The sequence below is a fragment of the Tamandua tetradactyla genome, chromosome 5 (genome assembly GCF_023851605.1).
Source record: "Tamandua tetradactyla isolate mTamTet1 chromosome 5, mTamTet1.pri, whole genome shotgun sequence".
In the NCBI taxonomy this organism is placed as follows: domain Eukaryota; kingdom Metazoa; phylum Chordata; class Mammalia; order Pilosa; family Myrmecophagidae; genus Tamandua; species Tamandua tetradactyla.
In genome coordinates, this window is record NC_135331.1 from 151,963,421 (window position 1) to 151,981,963 (window position 18,543).

Genomic DNA, 18,543 nt, shown 5'->3' on the forward strand with positions numbered 1-18,543 from the left:
CATTTTATAATAAATCTATCTCCAATGCCCCACCCACAAGAAGGCACTGAATTCCTTCTGTCACCACAGTTTCATGTTTCACGGGAAATATTTTAAATCAAATCATTCAATGTGTAGCCTTACTAGGCTAACTACTTTCACTTATACCCCATGGGAAATTCATCTATGCCATTATATGAACTAACAGGTTTTTCCATATTATTGTTAAGCATTATCCCATTAAATGGATATACCACATTCTGTTACCCATTCTCTAAATGAAAGTCATGTTTTACAGTTTCTGGCAATAATAAATAAAGGTTTTGACTATTATAAGTAAAGCACCATAAAGATTTATACATATTTTCGTAGGAAAAAAAACGTCTCATTTTTTTGTGTCATATTATATGTATCGGTTCAGCTTTATAAGAAATTGCCAAATTGTTTTCCAAGTGGCCAAACCATTTTGCATTCCAATTAGCAGTGAATGAGGATTCCAGTACCTCTGCACCGTCAGCCCATGATGTTGCCAGTTTTTAAAAATTCTACTTGCTTTTTAAAACTATTCTCTAGTGCAAATAACGCAATCTGACATAGGGATTTAATTTCCTTCTTCAAAGCATACCTTTGGATCAGAGATCTGGTGAGTGAACTGAGCTTTTTCCTTAAAATGTATAATATTTATCCTTATAATGTGTGAAAATATCATATTAAACATGTATAGTTTATTTGCTAAACTTTTTTAAATTATATGATCACTTTACCTTTCAAGTTTTCCATTTTCTTGCTTTCGGTCATTATACAAGCCTCCCCAAAATGCAAGCCTAATACAAATGCTACTATTTGCATACCAACTGTTATACATACAAACTGGCATTTGCCCTTTACACACAGTAATTCAAAGTCTAGCATAAACAGCATAGGTTAAAAAAAAAAATGTAGTGACATATTGCTACACTAATCCTGGTAATCCAAATTATTTGTACATACATAAGAATGCAAACATATATATATACATATATATATATACACACACATTCTTTCATTTTCATGTTTATGATTTCAATAATCATGATTAATTTTACAAAGTTTTTTAAATGATTTCTATCTAATAATAGTGAAAAAATCCTATGAATTAAGAAAGAATAAAGATTACAAAACTATAAATTTCATTAAAAGCTATTTGTATATATGCATATTAGATCATGATACATATACAACCCACTATTTATATTATTTAGATCATATTCTACAAACAATTCACCAATATTGGTTTATAAACAGGATATGGATTAAATAATTTTGTGTCAAAATTTAATGGCAATTATCCACCAGGTGGCAGAATTTTTGTGCTTTTTTTAATTCAACATATTTACGTTGATTAATAATGAAATAGAATTAAACCCAATTTTATTTGCTCAAGAATTAAAAAAAATAATCAATAATTTTATAGTAATTAAATTACATATAAATATAATATGAATCTGTGAGGGTGCATATGCTGAAACACAATAATGTGGGTATTTTAAAAATGGCTATGTTTAAAATCACTGATAAATTTTATGACTCACTGTCAGTTTCATAGTTCCTTAGAAGAGTATTCACATCTCATGTTTCAGCACTCAGAATTACTGATGAAAAATAAAATAATTACTTAAGTTTTTATGATGGAATTACAAGATTATTTTCTATAGATATGAAAATGGAGCAATTCATTTTACTTACTGTACAAGTAAAACAATTACTTGTTCAGGTTTGCTGAATGACCTTCAAATATTTGTTTTAAGATAGCATTTCACAAAGGTATATAAATATTTATAAGTAAGAAAAACTTACTTGGTACAACACTGTTTTGCTGTGAGTTTCTTATAAATAAGCCCATAGCATTATTTGATAACATTATTTTACTTTATATTTGTTGCTTTAATTTACTTTAATTTCATCAACAAATTATTTAAGGTTGGCTCCCAACTTCTAAAAGAATCTTACTTTTTTCTCAACTCCTTCCCAAATTCCTGTATAGCATCCTAGGATTACACAGAAAATCAGAATTCTGCACAAAACTGTTAGGGTTTCTCTCCTTTTATATTCATCTACAATTAATCTCCATCTAAGGTACTTTTACCTGCTGGAATCCCTGCACCAGTTTTTCACTTAGTTTGGCATACTACTTAAAAATTCACTTTTTAATTTCCTCTATTGCTCTTAGGATTTTAGTGATAAAAAAAGAAAAGCAAATCAATTCCCACATGCTTTTCAAGTAACCCGTCCACACTGAATCATTTATTCTCAACTGGTGCATTCTTACTGAAGGACTACTCTTCTGCATATTTCTGTATGTTGAACTTAACTAAACCTTGCGTTTTCATTCAATGTTATGGGAAAATGTTAATTATTGCTAGTTAAAATATCTTGTACAATGAAATCATAGTTCATAATGCATAAGATTTAAAATTGTTGAAGTATTCTCAGTCCCTGTTGTTGAAGATTCTGACCAGATAATTTTGGTAGACATCTACTAGATGCCTGATGCAGTGTTTCCAGGTTGCAGCTCCTAATGCTTTTTGTCATATCTGTGTATTGCTAGAAATCCCATTTCAATATGATCCAAAAGATCAAACTGTGAATAGAAATTCAGAGATAAAAATATAATTGAGCCTCCTCTATTGTTTCAACTAGTCAGATTTCTGAAGATTTAAATGCTGCAGTTTTGTTTTTAAGGTAAAAATTTTAATTTATCTTGAGTAGCCATTATATTTATGACAAAATTAATCAAACATATTATTTATTCTAATTCAGTTTTATAGATTTAAAAAATAAGAAACAATTGGAGTTTGCATTTCTATCTGTTACTAACAATGAATAATCACGTTTTTTTAAAAAATTTTTATGCTAGTAACATATATAACACCCCAGATTTTCCTTTCAACCATTCACATGTATAATTCAATGATGTCAATTACACTCACAATGTGACATCACCATCATCCATTTCCAAAACTTTACAATCCACCCAAATGGAAATTCTGTTGGATTTAAGCATAAATCCAATTCCCTACCTCCAACCCAGTCCATGTTCCAGATTCTAACTCTATTAGTTCATTTATTCTACTTATTTCATAGCAATGAGACCATACAACATATATTCTTTGATGTACGGCTTATTGCATCCAACATAACGTCCTTACGTTTCATCCATGTTGTCACATGAATCAGAACTTAATTCCTTTTTAATGCTGAAAAATGTTTCATTATATATATATGTGCATATATATATATATATATATATGTATACCACATTTTGTTTATACATTCATTATTTGATTGGCACTTGGCTTGCTTCCATCTTTTGGCAATTATGAATAATATTGCTATAAACATTGGTGGGAAAATATCTGTTCAAATCCCTGATTTTTAATTCTTTGCTTATATAGCTACTAGTAAGATTGCAAGGTCATACTTAGCATTCTGAGAAACTGTCAAATGGTCTTCCACAGAAGTTACACATGAGTGTTCCTGTTTCCCCACATCCTCTCTAACACATGTATTTTTCTGTTTTTTTTAAATAGTGGCTATTCTAGTGGATGTGAAAATGCTAACTCATTTTTTCATTAACTTTTTATTGTTTAATATAACAAATAAACACAGAAAGAAAGAGAAAAGCAATATTTCAAAGCACTCTTCAAAAACTAGTTACAGGATAGATCTCAGAGTTTGTCATAGGCTACCATACCATCACCTCAGATTTTTCCTTCTAGTTGCTCCAGAACATGGGAGCTAGAAAGAATAAATTTTTTTTTATCATTACCATCATTTTTTTTCTTTTTTTGTGAAAAATAGCATATACTAAAAAGAAATAAATTTCAAAGCACGATGCAATAATTAGTTGTAGAATAGATTTCAGAGTCTGGGATGGGTTACAATTCCACAGTTTTAGGTTTTTACTTCTAGTTGTTTTAAGATACTGGAGACTAAATGAATTATCAATATAATGATTCAACAATCATACTCATTTGTTAAACCCTACCTTCTCTGTATAACTCCACCATCACCTTTGATCTTTTTATCCCACTATTTAGGGGTATTTGGGCTATGCCCATTCCAACTTTTTCACTTTGGAAGGGGCTGTCAATAATATGAAGTGGGGAGAGGAAATTAGATGATATTCTGGAGAGGCTAACCCCTCTAGGTTTCAGGACTTACATGGTTCAGGGACCCATTTGGAGGTTGTAGGTTTCTGGAAAGTTACCTAATGCATGGAACCTATGTAGAATCTTATATATTGCCCTAGGTGTTCTTTAGGATTGACTGGAACAGTTTTGGTTGGGGTTTGGCAAGTTGTGATAGTAACTAAAGCATACGTAAGAGTGACCTCCAGAGTAGCCTCTCGACTCTATTTGACTCTCTCAGCCACTGATACCTTATTTGTTGCACTCATTTCCACCCTTTTAGTCAGGATGGCATTGTTGGCTTCACGGTGTCAGGGATGGACTCATACCTGGGAGTCATCACCCCTAGATGTCATTTCCATGTGAGGGAGGGGGGTAGGCAATGGATTCACTTGCAGAGTTGGGCTTAGAGAGACTGAGGCCACATCTGAATAACAAAAGGGGCCCTCTGGAAATAACTCTTAGGCATACCTAGAGATGTCCTAAGCTTCTCTGCTACATATATAGGCGTCACAGGACTAAACCTCAAGATCAAGGACATGGCCTATTGATTTGGGTGTCCCTAATGTTTGACACAGTATCAGGGGTTTCCCTGGTAGTAAAGTTTAATACTTTCATATTTTTTCTCCCATCTCTCAAGGGACTTTGCGAATACTTTTTGATTATCTGCTTAATATATTCTAGAATGTATCCAGGCATTACATTAAACTTTATAGGATTAAAGGCCCTCATTCTTATTCTGGGATACCTGGGTTTTGATTATTTAGATGAGCTGTCTAGACAGGTTGAGTTAAATTATGTGCTACAGAAAATTTAGGTTCTGGAATAAACTTTTCTTCCTTTGGTCTCAAAGAGTAGGTGTGGTTCTAAAGTAGAACCACACCTTTCTTTCCTCTGTGTTCTAAATTACCTTAATCCCAACCTGATTAGCTTCTTTTTTTTCTCTAAATACCAGGTTACACATATATAAACAGCCTATCAAAATCCAGAAATAATAATTGCCACTCAGGTTAAATGTGACTGTTATAAGAGCTTACAGTCTAAGCTCCTGTTACAAGTATTTTCTAAATAACGCCAATAAAATGAATATTCTTTTGTTTCTGGCTTATTTTGCCTCACCCAATGTTCCACACATTCATTCACAACATTGCATGCCTCACAACCTCATTCCTTTTTGTAGTAGCACAATATTCAAACATATGTATACACCATCATTCACCAACCTACTTCTCAGTCAGTGCAGTTTCAGCCACCTGCATTCATAAGGCATCATGTATAATGCCCAAAGTCCACAGTCCATCAACACTCTCAATTCTAGGCAATTTCATTGTCCCAAAAGAAAGATAGCCAATAAACCCACATTCACCAATAGAAAACCCAAACTTCCTCCTAACTCTTGTCCTCTCCCCATTATGTATGCCAGTATTGTTTTGGTTCAATTGATGTTCCCCTGTTAAACATAGCCCATAGCATGCAATAGCAGTTTTCCCCCCATTCCTGCCCTCATACACTCTGTACAAGGATCATACCTTTGAAGTAGTTCTTGCAAGAACTTATTTATACTTCAAGTGTTAATCAATGGGGCACCTGAGTCTATTCAACTCCTTTAAATCATGTTCACTTTCAATATGGTAATATTATAGACAGACCCACTAGTGAACTGCCTTCACATCTATCTATTCGCTTGCATTTGAGTTCAATCTCATTGGCTAACCGTTCACCCATTTCTAGCTTCCACATATCTCTAAGTCCCCAATATTCTGTATTATTAGCCTCTGACCTTTACTGACGTCATTAAAGTGGAGTCATGCAGTATCTATCCTTTTGTGCCTGGCTTATTTCACCCAGCATATGTTCTCAAGGCTCATCCACCTTGTCATGTGTTTCAGGACATCATTTCACCTTACTGGTGCATAATATTCGATCGTGTATATATATATCACATTTTGTTAAGCCAATCGTCTGTTGATGGCCATTTGGATTGTTTCCATCTTTTGGTGATTGTGAGTAATGCTGCTATGAACATCACTGTGCAAATGATTGTTTGTGTCACTGCTTTAAGCTCTTCTGTGTATATACCAAATAGTGCTATTGCTGGATCATAGGGCAACTCGATATTTAGTTTCCTAAGGAACCAACAAACAGTTTCCCATAGCAGTTGTACCATTATACATTCCCACCATGCTGTATAAGTGTCCCAACTTCTCCACATCCTCTCCAGCATTTGTAGTTTCCTGCTTGTTTAATATCAGCCATTCTTATAGGTGTGAGGCGGTATCTCATTGTAGTCTTGATCTGCATTGCCCTTATAGCTAATAAGAAGGAACCTCTCTTCATGTGCTTTTGAGCCATCTGCATTTGCTCTTCAGAAAAATGCGTATTCATATATTTAGTCCATTTTATGATTGGTTTGTTTGTTTTTTTTTTGTTGAGTTATATGATTTGTTTATGTGTAGAGGATATCAAACCTTTGTCTGATGTGTGATTTCCAAATATTTTCTCCCATTGAGTTGGCTGCCTCTTCACCTTTTTGACAAAGTCTGTTGAGGTGCAGAAGCATTTGATTTTGAGGAGCTCCCAGTTATCTAATTTTTTCTTTTGTTGCTTGTGCTTTGGGTGTAAAGTTTAGGAAGCTACTACTTGAAGATGTTTCCCTACATTTTCTTCTAGAAACTTTATGGTACTAGTTCTTATCTTTAGGTATTTGATACATTTTGAGTTAATTTTTTGTTTAGGTTGTAAGGTAGGGGTCTTTTGTCATTCTTTTGGCTACTGATATCCATTTCTCCCATGCCCATTTATTGAAAAGACTATTTTGTCCCAGTTCAGTGGATTTGGGTGCCTTGTCAAAAGTCAATTGACCATAGATTTGGTGATCCATTTCTGCACTCTCGATTCAGTTCCATTGGTCAGTGTTTCTGTATTTGTTCCAGTACCTTGCTGTTTTGACTACTGTGGCTTTATAATAAGTTTTAAAGTAAGGAAATGTTAATCCTCCCACTTCGTTCTTCTTTTTTAGGATACTTTGAGCTATTTTGGGTCTCTTTCTCTTCCAGATGAATTTGGTAACTAGCTTTCCCAAGTCTCCAAAGTAGGTTGTTGGAATTTTGATTGGTATTGCATTGAATCTGTAGACCAATTTGGGTAGAATTTACATCTTAACTATATTTAATCTTCCTATCCATGAGCAGGGAATGCCATTCCACCTATTTAGATCTTCTTTGATTTCTTTTAGCCATGTTATGTAGTTTTCTGTGTACTAGTCCTTTCTGCCCCTAGTTAAGTTCATTCCTAGGTACTTGATTCTTTTAGTTGCTATTTTGAATGGATTTTTTTCCTTAACTGGCTCCTCAGTTAGGTGATTGCTTGTATATCGAAATATCACTGATTTTTGCACAAAATTTTACATCTTGCCATTTGCTGAATTTGATTATTAGCTCAAGTAATTTTGTTTCAGATCTCAGGATTTTCCAAGTATGTTATGATCTCATCTGCAAATAATGAAAATTTTATGCCCTCCTTTCCAATTTGGATGCCTTTTATTTCTTTGTCCTGCCTGATTGCTCTAGCTGGAACTTTTAGTACAATGTTGAAAAATAGTGGTGATAGAGGGCATCCTTGTCTCATTCCTGGTCTTAGGGGGAAAGCTTTCAGTCTCTCTCCATTGAGTACAATGCTGGCTATTGGCTTTTCATATATGTCTTTCATAATATTGAAAATGCTACTAATAATTCCTATGTTTTGAAGTGTTTTTATCAGAAGAGGGTGTTGAATTTTGTTGAATGCTTCTTCAGCATCAATCGAGATGATCATGAGGTTTGTCATTTCGATTTGTTAATGTGCTGTATTATATTAATTGAATTTCCTGTGTTGAACCATCATTGTATTCCTAGTATAAAACCCACTTGGTCACGGTATATAATTCTTTTAATGTGTTGTTGGATTTGATTTGCCAGTATTTTGTTGATAATTTTTGCATTTATGTTCCTTAGAGAGATTGGCCTCTGGTTTTCCTTTCTTATAGCATCTTTACCTGGTTTTGGTATTAAAATGATGTTAGCTTCATAAAATGAGTTAGGTAGTATTCCTTTTTCCTCAATTTTTGGGAAAAGTTTAAGCAGGATTGGTATAGTTCTTTTTGGAATGTTTGATAAAAATTCTCCTGTGAAGACATCTTGTCCTGAGCCTTTTCTTTGTAGGAAGATTTTTGATGACTAATTGAATCTCTTTATATATATGATTGGTTTGTTGAGATCTCATTTTTCTTGAGTCAGTGTAGCTTGTTTGTGTGTTTCAGGAAATTAGTCCATTTCATCTAAGTTGTCTAGTTTGTTGGCATATGGTTGTTCATAGTATTATCCTATTATTTCTTTTGTGTCTTCAGGGTCTGTGGTAATGCACCCCTTCTCATTTCTGATTTTGTTTATTTGCATCCTCTCTCCTTTTTTCTTTGTCAGCCTTGCTAGTGGCCATTTCATTGATTTTCTCAAAGAACCAACTTTTGGTTTTATTGATTCTTTCTATTGTTCTTTTGTTCTTGCATTCATTTAACTATGCTTTAATCGTTGTTATTTCTCTTCTTCTATTTGCCTTGGGGTTAGTTTGCTGTTCTTTCTCAAGTTCTTCCAGGTAAGCAATTAAGACCTCAATTTTTTCTGTTTTTTATTTTTTTAATATAGACATTTAGGGCAGTAAATTGCCCTCTCAGCTCAGCCTTTGCCGCATCCCATAAGTTCTGATATGTCGTATTCTCATTTTCATTCATCTCCAGATAGCTTCTGATTTCTCTAGCAATGTCTTCTTTGACCCACTAGTTGTCTCAGAGTGTGTCATTTAATCTCCATATATTTGTGAAAGTTCTCATTCTGTGGTGGTTATTGACATCCAGCTTCATTTCATTGTGGTCAGAGAAAGTGCTTTGAATAATTTAAATGTTTTTAAAATTTTAAAGACCTATTTTGTGTCCCCGCATATGATCTATCCTAGAGAATGTTCCATGAACACTAGAGAAGAATGCATACCCTGGCATGTTGGGGTGTAATCACTTATATATGTCTGTTAGTTCTAATTCACTTTTCAAGTTGTTTAACTTCCCTATTTCCTTGTTGATCCTCTGTCTGGTTGTTCTGTCTATAGAGGAGAATGGTGTATTGAATTCTCCTATTATCATTATTGAAATATCAATCTTTCCCTTCAGTTTTGCCAATGTCTGTCTCATGTATTTTGGAGCTCCTTCATTGGGAGCATAAATATTTATGGTTGTTATTTCTTCTTGGTGAATTGTCCCTTTTATTAATATATAATGTCTTTCTTTGTCTTTTATGACGTCTTTACATTTAAAGTCTATTTTGTCCTATGTTAGAATAGCTACTCCTGTTTTCTTTTGGTTAAAATTTTCATGGAACATATTTTTCCATCCTTTCACTTTCAATCTAATTGTTGTGTCTGAGATGAGTCTCTTGTAAGCATCATATAGCTGGATTCTATGTCTTAATGCATTCTGCAAATCTGTTTCTTTTCATTGGGAAGTTCAGTCTGCTAACATTCAAGTTATTACTGAAAAGTCATTTCTTGAATCTACCATCTTATCTTTTGGATTTTATTTGCCAGATCTATATATTATTTTCCCTCTTTCTCTTTTTATCTGTTATCAGTAAGGGTAACTAGTACTCTTCAATTTTGTATCTTCCTCCAGACCTCTCTCTCCTGTCTTTTGTTTTTTCAACTAGTATAACTCCCTGTAGTATTTCTTGTAGGGCAAGTTTCTTGTTGAAAATTCTTTTAGGATTTGTTTGTCTGTGAAAATTTCAATCTCTCCCTAAGTTTTAAAGGACAATTTGGCTGGGCTCAGAATTCTTGGATGGAAGTATTTCTCTTTCAGGATCTTAAATATATCATACCACTGCCTTCTTGCCTCCATAGTTCCAGTTTAGTAGTCTGTACTCAGTCTTAGGTGGTTACTCTTGTATGTAGTAGATTGTTTTTCACTTGCTGCTTTCAAGATTTTCTGCTTCTTTTCAACATTTGACAGACTGATTAGTTTGTGTCTTGGGGAAGACCTATTTGGATTTATTCTATTTGAGTTCTTTGAATTATTTGATTTGCATAGTTATGTCCTTTATAAGGGTTGGGAACATTTCCCCCTTTATAACCTCAACTAATCTTCCTAGCCCTTTACTCTTCTCTTCTTCTTTTAGGACACAAATGATTCTTATATCTGTGTGCTTTGTTTTGCCCATCATTCCCCTGATATCCAATTCAATTTTTTCTCTTTTTTTTGGCATTTCTGTTTTTTAGTGTTCAAAATCAGTTGTCCTGTCTTTTAGTTCACTTATTCTTTCTCCTATCTCTTCAAGTCTGCTGTTTTGTATCTCAAATATATATTTTATTTGGTCTACAGCATCTTTAATCTCTGTGATAGCTGCTATTTTTCTATTTATTCTTTCAAATTCCTCTTTATGCTCTTCTAGTGTCTTCTTGATATCCTTTGTGTCATTAGCCATCCCATTTATTTTATTTAGTAGAGTTGTATGAACAACTTTGATTAGTTGCTCCAAAATCTGTGTCTGCTGTGGTGTTTTAATTTCATCATCAGGTTTGGCTTTGTCTGTCTGCATCATGATATGCTTAATGATCTTCTGTTGTCATTGAGGCATATAAATATCTTGATAGATTTACTTTGGAAGTTGATTTCCTTCAGTAGACTAAAGCTTTGTATTTTCAGGATGGGTGTGGAGCAGGATATGGGGCACAGGGCAGGACACAACAGTGCAGTGATGCATTGCAGTGCAGGAATAGGCACAGGTTGGGTGCACCATGTTGGTGCCTGTGAACATGGGGTGCAGGTCATGAAGTTGTGGAGGTTCAGTGAGGGAGCCAAGGGTATGGAGAGCAGCTCAGGCAAACCTTAAAGCACCAGAGCAGGGTGCAGTGTGTGGGACACAGCATGGTAGGAAGCAGATGGGTGGCTATGTGGATGCACAGTGTCTGGTTTGCAGGTAGGATGGGTGGGTGCATGGATGTGGGAGTCATGGGTATCAGGATGCAGGATAGGTGGCACAGAGATGGGGGCAAGGGGGAGGTGGCAGGGTGTTTAAGTGTCCTTGTGCATGGAGAGGAGTCCAGAGGATCCTGAATGCAGATATGATAGTGTGTAGGGACAGACACAGGTCACCAGGTCTGTGAGATATGGGTTGGGAGGGTGGCGCCAGGTAGGCAATGCCTTGGTGCAGGTGTGGAGGGGGTTGGAGTAGGTGTGTATGCGTGTGCAGGTTGTCAACTATGTAGCACAGATTAGACCATGAGCACTTGATAGTCATTGCATTTTTGATTGGCGTTTCTGTAATAGTTACTGCTGTTGAGCATCATTTCATGTGTTTTAGCCATTCACTTATTTTCTATGGAGAAATGTCTATTCAAGTATTTTGCTGTTTTTAAAAAATGGATTGTTATATGTTTTATGTTGAGTTGTTGATTTCTTCTATATTCCTTATTAGATATGTGGTTTCCAAATATTTACTTCCATTGGGTAAGCTGTCTTTTCAGTTTTGGGGCAAAGTTCTTTGATGCACAAAAGTTTTAATTTTTATAAGGTCCCATTGATCTGGTTTTCTTTGTTTGTGTGTTCTTTCAGAGTAAAATCTAAGAAATCATTCCTTAACACAAAGTACTGAAGATACTTCCCTATGTTTTCTTCTTGGAGTTTTATAGTCCTGGTTCTTATATTTAGATCTTGGATCCATTTTTAGTTAGTTTTTACGTGTGATGTGAGATAGGGGAACTCCTTCATTCTTTTGCATACAAATATCCAGTTCTCCCAGCACCACTTGTTGGGAAGATTATTCTCTCCCAATTGAGCTGACTTGGCAGCCAGGTAAAATGCCAATTGGCAATCCATGTGTGGGTCTATTTCAGAACCCTCATTTTGATTTCCATTGGTCTAAATATCTATACTTGTGCTAGTATTATACTGTTTAGACTACTGTTGCTTTATAATAATTTTAAAGTCAGGGAGTAGGAGCAGTTCACCAAATTTGTTCTTCTTCAAAGTTATTTTGGCTATTCAGGGCCTCTTATCCTTCCAATTAATTTGATAATTGACCTTTCCATTTCTGCAAATCAGACTAACTTTGATAGGGACTGTGTTGAATTTCTAAAATATCTTGGGTAAAAATGACATCTTACAATATTTAATCTTCTAGTCCATAAGCATGGAATTGTCTTTCATTTATTTAGGTATACTTTGATTTCTTTTAGCCAAGTTTATAGTTTTGCATATATAATGCCTTTACATAATTGATCAAATTTATTACAAGTTATTTCATGCTTAAAATTACCACTATAAATGGAACTTTTTCCTTGATTTCCTCCTCTTATTTCTCATTACTAGTGTATAGACACACTTCTGAGTTTTGTATGTTGATTTTTCATCCTGACACTGGGTTGAATTTGTTTGTTAGCACGAGAAGCTTTGTTGTGGATTTTTCAGGATTTTCTATGTATTTACAATCATGTCATCTGTAAATAGTGAAAGTTTACTTCTTTCTTTCCAATTTAGAAGCTTTTTATTATTCTATTTTTCTTTCATGCTGCTTTGGATAGAACTTCTAGTACAATGTTAAATAACAATGGTGACAGTGGGCATCTTTGTCATGTTCCTGATCTTAGAGAGAAAGCTTTAGTCTTTTACCACTAAGTAGAATGTTAGCTATGGGATTTCCATATAAGCCTTTTATCGTGTTGAGGAAGTTTCCTTCTATTCCTATTGTTCTAAGCACTTTTATCAAGAAGTGGTGCTGGATTTTATCAAATGCCTTTTATGCATCAATTGGGATAATCATTTTTTTCTCTTTATTGTGTTAATGTTTTATATTATATTAATTTATTTTCATATGTTGAACCAAACGTTCATACCAGGGATAAATCCCACTTGATCATGGTGTATATCTTTTTAACATGCTGTTTTGTTAGTATTTTGTTGAGGAGATTTTCATCAATATTCATAAGAGATATTGGTCTGTACTTTTCTTTCTTTTTGTATTTTTATCTGGTTTTTCTATCAGAGTGAAGTTGGCCTCCTAGAATGGATTGCTGAGTGTTTCCTGTTAATATTTTTTGGAATAATTTGAACAGAATTGTGGTTAATTCTTCTTAGAATGTTTAGCAGAATTCCCCTGTGAAGTCATCTGGTCTTGGGCTTTTGTTTGTTGGGAAGTTTATTATTACTGATTCAATCCCTTTACTAGTAATTGCTTTTTTGGGATCTTCTATTTCTTCTTGAGTTAATGTAGATTACTTGTGTATGTCTAAACTTTTGTCCTTTTCATCTACGTTAAAATTTATTGTGTACAGTTTTTCATCTTATCGTCCTTTATATTTCAGTGAGTTTGGTAGTAATGTTCCACTTTACATTTCAGATTTTAGTTATTTATATATTATTTTGTTCTGTTACTCTATCTAAAAGATTATCAATTTTTTATTTTTTCAAATAACTAACTTTTGTTTTTGTTGATGCTTTCTATTTTTTTAAATTCTATTTCATTTTTCTTCACTCTAATATTGTTATTTCTTTCCTTCTGCTCATTTTGAGTTTAGTTTGCTCTTGTGTTTCTCATTATTCCTGCTTTAAGGCATGGTCTCTGATTTGAAGACTTTCTTCTGTTTAATGTCAGCATTTAGAGCTATGCATTTTTTCTCTCAGTACTGGCATCACCATACCTCATAAATTCTGGTATGCTCTATTTTCATTTTCCTCAAGATATTCCTAATTTCATTTGCATGTCCACTTTAACACATTGGCTGTTTAAGTATATGTTGATCAATTTCCACACATTTGTTAATTTTCCTTTTTTTTTCCTGTTATTGATTTCTAGTTTAATTCCATCGTAGTTGGGAGATATTTGTGGTATTATTTCAGTATGCTTTTGAATTTATTGTGGTGTGTTTTTTAACCTTACAAATAACCTATCCTGAAGAATGAAGATCCATGTGCACTGGAGAAGAATGTGTTTTCTGTTTTTGTGGATGAAGTATTATGTATATATATATATATATATATATATATATATATATATATATATATATATATATATATATGTTAGATCTAGTTGTTTTAAGAGTATGTTTTAAATTTCCTTATTGATCTTCTCGCTAGATATTCTATTCATTAGTAAGAGTCCTGTATTCAAATCACCTATTATTAATGTAGAACCATCAATTTCTCCCTCCAAATCTGTCAAAATTTACATCATATATTCTGGAGCTTTGCTGTTAGGTGCATATGAACTTATAATTGTTCCAACTTCTTGTTGAATTGCTTCCTTTATCAGTATATAATAAACATCTTTGTCCCTCATTACTGGTTTTGACTAAAGTCTATTTTGTCTGATATTACTATGGCTATTCCAGCTCTCTTTTGGTTCCTACTTGCATGCTCTATATTTTCCCATCTTTTCACTTTTCAACCAATTTGTATCTTTGAATTTTAGGTGAGTCTCTTGCTCACGTATAGCATATAGTTGAATTATTCTTTTTTATCCATTCTACCAATCTCTGTCTTTTGACTGGAGAGTTTAATTCATTTATATTTAAAGTCACTACTGTTAATACAGGACTTTCTTCTGTCATTTTGCTATTTAGTCTCTGTAAGTCTTATGTCTTGTCCCTCATTTCTATTAATGCCTACGTTTTAATGATTTTTATTGTTAAATATAACATACAAAGAAAAGAAAGAAGAGCAATGATTTTCAAAGTGTACTCCAACAAGTAGTTACTGAATGTATTTCAGAATTTTTTATGCGCTACCTTCCACTATTTCAGATTTTTCCTTCTAGCTGCTCCAAAACACTGGAGGCAAGAAGATGCTTTTTTTCATTTTTTGTGTGTGAAAAAAATCATATATATATATATATATATATATATATATATATATATATGAGCAATAAAGTTCAAAGCATATCACAAGAATTAGTTGTAGAACAGATTTCAGTTTGATATGCGTTACAATTCCACAATTTTAGTTTTTTTTTTTATTTCTAGCTGCTCTAAGATATTGGAGAATAAAATCATAATAATGATTTAGCAGTCATATTCATTTGTTAAACCCTACCTTCTTTGTAAGACTCTACCATCAGCTTTGAACTTTCTCCCACCATTTAGGGTTATTTGGGTTATGCCCAGCCTAGCTTTTTCATGTTGGAAGGGGCTGTCAATAATGTAGGATAGGGCACTAAAACTAGCTGATGTTCTAGACAGGCTGGCCCCTCTAGATTTCAGGACTTACCTGCTGCAGGGACCCATCTGGAGTTTGTTGATTTCTGGAAGGTTTCCTTAGTACATGGAACATTTTAAAATTTTATATAATGCCCTAGATGTTCTTTATGATTGGCAGGAATGGTTTTGGTTGGGAGTTGGCAAGTTATGCTGGTGGCAATGTCTAACTGAAGCTTGTGTAGAAGTGACTCCCAGAGTAGCCTCTCGACTCTCTCAGCCACTGATACCTTATTTCTTAAACTTCTTTTCCCCATTTTGATTAGGATGGCATTGTTTATCCCACAGTGTCTAGGCCAGACTCATCCCTGAGGGTCATCTCCCATGCCACCAGGAAGACTTCCACCCCTGGATGTCATGTCCTATGTAGGTGAAGGGGCAATGATTTCACTTGCAGTGTTGGACTGCCTACTTTTCAGTTTGACTTTTTATGTTGTACATATTGAATTCCTTCTCATTTCAATCTTGATATATTTTCTCACCCACTTTCTTTGTGATTATTATGGAGTTTAAATTTACTGTCCTAGATATATAAAAATTATATTTGACTTGATACCAAATTAATTTCAATAGCATGCAAATACACTTTTCCTCTATCCCTGTTTCCCCCACCTTTTTTTTTTTTTGTAACAATATACTACAATATTTCTGGCATTTATAATTACCCAAAGGGTTACCTTTACTGCAAGTCTTTGTTTCTTTATATGACTTTGAACCACTGTCAAGTTTCCTTTACTTTCAGTCTGAAGAACCCCCTTTAACATTGCTTGTAGGGCAGGTCTAATAGTGTTTAACTCCGTCAGCTTTCATATTTCCAGTAGTGTCTTCATCTTTACCTCATATTTGAAAGACTGTCTTGATGGATCAAAACAGATTCTTGGCTGGCAGTTGTTTCTTCTTTCAGCATTTTATGTATTTCAACCCATGCTTTCTCGCCATTAGAGTTTCTGATTGGAAATTGCCACTCAATCTAATTGAAACTTTCTTTTATGTTACACATTATTTTTTCCTGTAGCTCTCAGAATTCCCTCCTTGTCTTTTGCATAGTGTGATAAGTATATGATGGGACTTTCTTTCTTCATGTTTGTCCTTTTTGATGTTCTCTGGGCTTCGTGATGTGCATATTCACAACTTTTGCAATGTTTGGGAAGTTTTCTTTCATTATTTTTTTAATATTTCTTCTGCTTTTTTCTGTCTGATGCTTCAGTTTTGCCAGTGTTTTCTTCATGTATTATGGAGTGCCATGGTTAGTTGCATATGTATTCATGATAGTCATTTCTTTTGAATGTATTGATTTTTATTAACATATATTGTTCCTCTTTTTCTCTTATAACAGCTTTTGACTTAATCTTTTTGGTCCAATATTAGTATCGCTACCCCAGCTCATTTATGGTTACTACTTTCTGGTAATATCTTTGATCTTCTTTTCACTTTCAATCTATTTGTGTTTTTGTGTTTGAGTCTATCATAAACAGCATATAGTTGGTTCATGTATTTTACCCATTCTGCCAATTTGTGCTGAAACTCTCAGTTTCTGTTTAACTGTTAATATTTTAAACGATCCTTTATATTTGAAGGATAACTATGCGGGATAAAGAATATGAGGCTGGCAATTTTTCTCTTTCAATACCTTAAATATATCATACCATGACCTTCCTGCCACCATTGTTTCTAATGAGAATTTGACACTTAGTCTTATTGAATAGTCCTTGAATGCGATGAATTGTTTTACTCTTGCTGCTTTCAGAATTATTTCTTAATATTTTGGCATTTGACATTCTGATTAGTATGTGTCTCAGAGTAGGTCTATTTAGGGGTTACTCTCTTTTGAGTTGTACTTCTGGGACATGTATATTTCTGTCTTTCATAAGAGTTTGGGAATTTTCAGCCATTATTTCCTCCAAAATTATTTCTGTCCCTTTCCCCTTCTCTTCTCCTTCTGGGACATCCATAACACATACGTTCATATGACTCAGGCTCTCATTGAAATCCTTGAGATATGTCTCTTTTTTATTTTTCTTCTTTTCCCTATCTCTTTTTCTAACTGCATAGTTTTGGTTGTTCTATCTTCTAGTTCATGAATTCTTTTTTTCTGTCCATTAAAATCTGCTATTATGTGCCACTAGTGTAGTTTTAACTTTATCTCTCTCTCTCTCTCTTGCCCTTAGGACCATACTGTATGCATCTCTCCTCAGCCCTTTGCATTTGTCTTTGATCTTTGTGGACCTAGGCCCCTGTGCCTGGATATGCATGGGTTTCTAACTCACTTCTGTGAGTAGCTCTATGGTCTGCATCTGGGGCAGAATGGACCTGGTCCATGCTGTCTCTGTGCAGCCCCCGTGCGGTGTGGGACTGAGTGTACAGTAAATTCTGGACTGGCTGGTTGGAGATTTCCATCTCCAAAATGATCGTGGAGATTATTTTTCTTTTTTCTCCAATTCAGCATTTCTAGAGTCCTTCCCCAGTCTCTTTTGTCCCGCAGAATTCCAAGTAAGTAGGATTTCTCCTTTTACTAGTTGATTCTGAGAGAAAACTTTTCCAGGGGACGTACTACATCTCATGTTGATGATATCATTCTGTTGTTGCAGTTTTGAAGCTGGTAAAGGCAAGCCTCAGTGCTAGGCCTATAACTGACGTGATTTGAACAAGCAAAATTGCCCAAACTCTCCCCACATGAGCTTTCTGCTAAGCAATAACATCATAGTTTGGTGTGTACAACTTTTCTAATATTTATGTTAAAATAAATACATGATGTTAAAATGAAAGTTTGATTAATTTGGGGAAAACTGGCCAAAACTTTTGATAAATGAAAGGATTTATCAAAATTCTCTCATTGCCTAAATTTCCTTCCTTCTGATTGCATTATGTCTGAATCAAATGTAGCTTATGCATACACATTTTGATCAAATGATCTTTAGGCAGATGAACTAGTCATATTCTATTTTGGGGAGTTTGAGAAAAGAATCACATTTATTTTTCTATTTTATTCTCTTTGCCTTACTAGGACTGAACATATTGCCTGGGGCATAATAGGTATACAAGACATATCCATTGAACTGAAATATCCTGAAATAAATTCAGCTCTTAAAGAATACAAATTTTTAAAATTTTGTACTATTCTAATATG